Source organism: Meriones unguiculatus (genome assembly GCF_030254825.1).
Source record: "Meriones unguiculatus strain TT.TT164.6M chromosome Y unlocalized genomic scaffold, Bangor_MerUng_6.1 ChrY_unordered_Scaffold_25, whole genome shotgun sequence".
Lineage (NCBI taxonomy): Eukaryota > Metazoa > Chordata > Mammalia > Rodentia > Muridae > Meriones > Meriones unguiculatus.
In genome coordinates this window covers 25703679-25711133 of record NW_026843710.1, presented here as the reverse complement: position 1 = coordinate 25711133, position 7455 = coordinate 25703679, and positions in this window count along the sequence as shown.

Genomic DNA, 7455 nt, shown 5'->3' with positions numbered 1-7455 from the left:
CATTAGGAAATCATAACATTGTGATGTCATAATAGAATTTGATATCAAAATACCTTTGTAATGTCATAATAACGTTGTGATATCATATCAATGTGATGTCGTAATAACATTGAGATATTATAATAGCATTGTGAAGTCATAATAGTATTGTGATATCATAATAACATTGTGATGTCATAATGGCTTTGTAATGTCATAGAAGCATTGTGAAGTCATAACATCATTGTGATAGTGTAATAGCATTGTGATGTAATCATAGTATTGTGATGTCTTAAAGCACTATGTCAACAATATTGATGTCATAATAAATTGTGATGTCATCATATCATTGTGATGTGAAAATACCTTTGTAATGTCATAATAGCATTCCGATGACATAATAGAATTTTTTGGTCATAAAGCCATTGTATATAATTATTATAGCTTTGTGAACTCATAACACAATTATGATGTCTTTATAGCATTTTGATCTGATAATAGCATTGTGATGTCATGATAGCATTGTGAAGTCATTATAGAATTGTGATGTCCTAATAGCATTGTGATATCATATTATTGTGTTGGCATAATATCTTTGAAATGTCACACAATTTTGAATTCATCCATGTGATGTCATCATAGCATTGAGATATCCTAATATTGTAACGTCATACCATTGTGAAGTCATATCATTGTAATGTCATAGTAGCATTGTGAAATCCTAATACCATTCTGATATCATATTATTGTTATGATGACATAGTACTAGTTTGAAAACACAATAGCATTGTGATGTATAATATCATTATATTGTATAGCATTGTAATGTCATAATAGCACTGTGAAATCATACACTATTGTGATGTCATCATAGCATTGTGATTTCTTTTTTAATTTCCTTTTATTTTTCTTATTAGTTACATTTTGTTAACTCTGTATACCAGCTGTATCCTGCTCTCTCATTCCCTCCCAATCCTACCCTCCCTCCTTCATCTCCTCCCTTCCCCTTTCCAAGTCCACTGATAGGGGAGGACCTCCTCCCCTTTCATCTGACCCTGTTTTATCAGGTATCTTCAGAACTGCCTGCAAAGTCCTCCTCCGTGGCCTAACAGGAAAGCTCCTCCCTTGGGGGGTGGGGAGGTCAAAGAGCCAGCCATTGAGTTCCTCTTAGAAAAAGTCCTTGTTCCCCTTACTATGGGAAAACAATTGGTTACTGAGCTACCATGGGCTACATCTGAGCAGAAGTTCTAGGTTATTCCATACATGGTTTTTGGTTGAGTGTCAGTCTGAGAAAAGATCCTGTGCCCAGATATATTTGGTCCTTGTGGAGTTCCTATCCTTTCCACATCATACTAACTTCCCTTCTTTCATATGATTCCCTGTACACTGCAGAAGGTTTGGTTATGAGTCTTAGTATCTGCTTTGAAACATTGCTAGGTAGAGTCTTTCAGATGCCTTTATACATTCAATTCACATCCCATCGAACTATTATGATGCCATCATAGCATTGTAATTTCTTAATAGCATTGAGATGTCACACTTTTGGAATAGCATAATAGCATTGTTGTGTCATAATCACAATATGACACAACTTCATATAATCACAATATGACACAATTTCATAATTCCCTTGTGATGTCATGAAACTATCTTATCATAATAGTATTGTGATATTGTTATAGCATTGTGATGTCAAAATTCTATTTTAATGTCATGCAAAAATCTTGTCATAATAGCATTGAGGTGTCATACAATTGTGATGTCATAATAGCATTGTGATGTCTTAACATTGGGTTATCATCATAGCATTGAGATGTAATATCTTTGCCAGACTCCACCAAGACATGGTAAGCAAGTCCTAAATAGATCCTCTTTCACATATATGTCTGTCGAATATTCTGAGCCAGAAGACTGAAGATGACACTCCAGTGTTACTGAGATTTATGGGTGATTGTTCAGGCAACAAATTGTTTCTGTCATTTTTTTTATTGGAAGTTGCTAACATATACTTCCTATTTACTCTAGTAACTAATTTTATTCCTTCTCAAGTCTCTGATGTGGATGAAGACCAAATAGGTACAGTGCCACAAAAAAAGCTTAATAGTTTATAGTTTAGAAGTTAAGAAATGCTTTCATATAGGTAATACCGATGAGAATAAAAGTCAGTTTAGGTATAGAACTGTAAACTCATCAAGATAGATGGGATAATTGGCTACTTTCTTCTAAGTTGCTAAATACACATAGACTGGACTTTGCATATGTAGATATTACTTAATAGTTTTCATAATTTCCTAAGAATTACTGTATTAAATAAAAGGAACCTTTTATTGGACTTAAAGGGGAAATGTTCGCATAATGTTCTTTTGAAATGTATACACCTTACCCTTGTTCTTTCAAATTCTGATTTCTCCTGCCCTGCCCCCACTCTCTGGTCAATCCGGATATTGCATTGTGATACTTATTCTATGCATCTTGTCTCAACTTTGTGTAAGAGAACAGGAAAGAGAGGAGGAAACAGTACAAGAAATGACTGTGAGGGAAAAAGGACAAGGGCAGAGCAAGTAGAGTCCAGGTGGGAGGGGAACTAGGACCTATATGAAGAATGAACCAGACCTAAGGTTTTGCAAAAAAGTAAGTAAAATGGGTAAAATCTAAATGTTAGGAAACTATGAGGTTTTGGAGGTTTAAGAGGGAGTAACTTTGGCCACATTGTATTCTAGGTTAACTAACTGTAACCAGAATCTGTGTGGTGATTTGGTTATACAGCTCTAAATGATTAACAGAAGCTTTACCAGAAGATATATCAAATGTAAATATTAATCGACACATATAACAGAGATCTCATACAATTGTGATGTCATAATAGCATCGTTAGGCTGCTACCCGGAATGGTTTTCCCAGAGATTAAACCAGAAGAAAATGATGTGGTGACTGTTTCTGAGCCCAGCTATTCCATACGGAATGCAATGTATGCAGTGTTCCATGCCCTCCATAAATGCTGTTGAGCAAAAATGAAATGAGACCTAAAGAAGACAGAAACATGGACTGGCTTCTTCCATGCCAGAAGTGAAAGATAGGCAGAGGCCAAGATGGCAGCGCCAGCAGAACACTGTGTCTGAGAATCGGGTCGACACTCTCCATGCAGCGACCAGGAGACTGATCTCTGGGCCCTAAAACTATGGCGATCTTGTTTCCCAAGGCGTGGGAATCTGTCTGGTCCACTTTTGGGCCACACAGCCAGAACCTGGAAGAGATCCCAGGTAACACAGGCTTTGGGTCTCCAGGCTAGAGCCACACGGCTGCATTTCCCAAAAACTTTCTCAGGATGATTGGTGGGCAACAAGGGTGACAGACACTGGGAGTACCAGTTGCAAGAAAACTGCACAGGGAAGGAAAGTTGCGAGACTGATCACCGTTCACCCAGTCTTCCCCTGGAATGTCTCGCTGACAGCAGGTACCCGCCACCATCACAACTGAGCTCCCACTGCACTCAGAGAACAGCTGTGTGCCCAGCTCAAAATCCCTTCTCCCTCTTTGGAGGAGGCAGGAGGCATCCAGCAGAATCTGCCACAGACCACATTGTCTGTACACCAACCCGAGATCTGACCAGAGATCTGGGCTGAGAAAACCCAATCTTTTTGGGTACTCCCCCAAATGCCTCCATAACCCTGCCACAGCTGAGCTGAAAGATAAAGAGGCACACAGCGCCTTCACAGTGCTGGCACCCCAGTGCTGCCAGCTCTCTCCTAGCAAACAAACTTCAGCTTAGGATCTGGGACTGTGGTCATTGAACACATGCTGAGACTCTCCTGGGTCCAGAACAATAAGGTCCAGCACCAAGTTCTATCACCGGCAGTCCCCCCCCCAGAACCCCTGGCAGAGAAACCCCAGCTCAGGATCAGGACTGAGAAGTCCCAAACCCTTCTGGCACTCCCCTGAGAGCACCACCATAAGCTTGCCCTAACAGAGGGGAAGGTCAGAGGGCAAGGACAGAGAGAAAGCCTGCCACACGACACAGCACCCCTTCTCCAGCTAACCCAGTGGCCCCTGGTAGAGAAACCCAAGCTCTGGATCTGAGGACACTCAACCCTACCGGTACTCTCTCAGGATCAGCCAACATAGGTTTTTACTGCCAGGCTGCTTCTGGCAGAGAGATCTGGGCCCAGGATCTGGGATTGAGAACACTCAACCTAACTCTTTCCCATGCTACCACGGGACCAGTCAACATAACCCCTCATGGCAAAGGGAAAGGATAGAGAGGCAGCACACAGGAAAGATGGACACCAAGTGCTGCAGCCACAGTGTCACAGAGCTGACTGTTAGCCTACCCATGCATTTTCTGCAGCAGTACCAAATCAGAGAATAGAAAGTAAGGGGAACCCCTATGCATTCCAACTGGTCCTGCAAGAGAGTGAGTGAGCCTTCTAGAGAGAGTTTACTCCAGACCCAGGGCCTCTCCACAGAAGCAACCAGACAAGATCCCTGTCACCCACAACCCTAGTGTGGACATCATAGGGATTCCTGGGATAGCGACCCCAACATTGAAGCCTCTGCCATGTGAGTCCACCAGTGTAATCCAGACAAAAAATTCCTGGATCTCAGACAGAACTGCATAATAGTGGCCTGCAGGCCACTGCAATAGTCAGAGAATCCACTCATACACACTGCGCCCCCTAAAAGCACATGCAAATAGTGCCAGCTTCACATTCCTTACTTAGGCAAAACTGAAACCACAATGCACACTCCCAAACCAGTGAACCTCTCTCATCTTCCTGAAAAAACGGTCCAGAAAACAGAAAGAGACGATCATAGCCAGAACTACAAACTTGAGGAACAAACAGTGAGAGTTATAAATAACCAGATGGCTAGAGGCAGATGTAAGAACACACCCAACAAAAATCAGGACATAATGGCCTCACCAGCAACCCCACAAAACGAAGGACACTTCAATTCACTAGATATACAAGAAAACGACCTGAAAACTATGTTTCTCCAGCTATTTGAGGCCCATAAAGATGAAATGAACAAAGCCCACAGAGAAATATTCAAATAAAGCAAGACAAACCAAGAGGAAGCAAATCTAGGTCTCAGAGAAATGACCACGAAAATTGAGGCAAACAAAGAAGAAATGAACAAAGCTCTCAAAGAAATGTCCACACAAATGAAGGCAAATAAAGAAGAAATAAACAAAGATCTCATAGAAATACAGGCAATTATAGCCAAAGAAGTAGAGGCACAATTAGTGATACATAGAGGAAACGGACAAAAGAATAGAAGCTTTCATTGAAAAGCAGGACTCCATATTCAAACAGATGAAGGAAATGGTGCAAGACATGAAAACAGAATTAAAATCAATAAAGAAAACACAAATAGAGAAAAACTAGGAGCTGGAGAACATAGAGAAAAGATCAGTAACGACAAAGGTAAGCATCACCAACAGAATACAAGAGATGGAAGAAACAATCTCAGGAGCTGAAGATACACTTGCGGAAATTGACATGTCTATCAAAGAAAAAAATAAAATCAGAAAAGTTCCAAAAACAAAGCATCCAAGAAATCAAGGACACCCTGAAAAGACAAAAAATCTAAGGATAATAGAAGAAGAAAAAGAAGACATCAGGCTCAAAGGTCAAGAAAATATTTTCAAGAAAATGATAGAAGAAAACTTTCCCAACTTAAAGATCTCCACAAACATACAAGAGGCCTACAGATCAACAAGTAGACTAGACCAGAAAAGAAAGTCTTCATGTCACATCATAGTCAAAGCACTGAACCTAGAGAACAAAGAAAAAAATTCTAAAAGCAGCAAGGTAAAAAGGCCAAGAAACATATGAAGATAGAACTATCAGAATCATACCAGAATTCTCAACAGAAACTATGAAAGCCAGAAGGGCCTGGACAGAAATCATACAGTCTTTAAGGGACCACAAATTCCAACCCAGATTACTATACCCAGCAAAACTTTCAATCAACATAGACAGGGAATTCAAAATATTCCAAGACAAAACAAAATTTAAACAATATCTATATAGTAACCCAGCTCTACAGAAGTTACTAAAAGGGAAACTCCAAACCAAAGAAAACAACTTCATCTAAAAAAAACAGAGGAAATAGATAACTACACAACAAAAAAATCAAAAGAATACAAGCAATGACACCACCAACTGCACATAAAAAGTAAGTAACAATTGTTGGTCACTAGTATCTATCAACATCAACGGACTCAACTCCACAATAAAAAGACACAGACTAAAAGGATCCTACATTCTGTTGCATCCAAGAAACACACCTATGCAACAAAGATAAACACTACCTCAGAGTAAAAGGCTGGAAAAATGTTTTTCAAGCAAATGGTTCCAGAAAACAAGCTGGAGTAGTCATCCTAATATCTAATAAAATAGACTTTCAACCAAGTTAATAAAAAAAGATAAAGAGGGGGGAGGGGCAAGATGGCAGCACCAGGAGGACTCTCATTCTGAGCAGCAGCACAGCAGGATCAGCACAGTGACCAGCAATCAGAACTCTCAGCCATAAAACACAGTCATTGTGTTTCCCAGGTGAGAGGACACCCCACGGTGGGGGATTCAATCAGCCTTTAACTCACCCTGCTAAACCACGGAAGAGATCCGGGTTCCGCCAGACGCTTGGCTGCAGGCCGCCAGCCCCAGCTCCAGTCCAGGGCCACAAGCCAGTGTTTCTGGTCAGGGTCCCAGACTGAACCTTATACACCACACTATCAGAGACTGGAATTTTCAGTCGAGAGATAACCCCAGGGTACAGGAAACGATTGGAACTGGCCTTAGGTCACCCAGACATCCCCTGGACAAGACTCGGGCGGGTTCCACGGGCACCCCAGGAGCCAGCCCGGAGCCAGAGCTGGAGAACCAGGTTCCAGCACAGAGCCCTGCTTGCCTGCGTGCCTGATTTGCTGCCAGAGATAGAAAAGGCGGGTCTGATCTCAGAGCACTCAGCTCACCCCCAACCTGAAAAGGTCCCCGGAAAATTACCCAGCTTAGGGAGGCACCCAGGCTCCCAAAGGCTGCAAAGGCAGACACAGGCAGTTTCAGCGCAACAGACAGCTGGTGGAGTCTGAGCCACCATCAATCAGCTGTGCTCCAGGCACAGGCAGTTTCTGCGGCCAACCAGCTGGCAGACACTGAGCAGTGTGCACCAAGGGCAAAAAAAGACACTGGGAGTCCATGTCTCCAGAGAATCCACAGGGAAGGAAGGAAACTGTACTGACTTAAATCACCCAATCCTTCCCTAGAAAAAGTATAGCAGACCAGTGGGGCCGAGGCGCCGCCACCACTCAGCTGTGCTCCAGACATGGGCACAAACAGTTGCTGTGTGCCTGATGTCCAACTGGATCACAGCAGCAGATCATTAAATTTACAACAAGAAACCCAGAAACAGGGCAGCTGCCCTCAGGACTTCCCTGGGTGAGAGGAGAACCCTCTCAACTAACAAAGATCACAG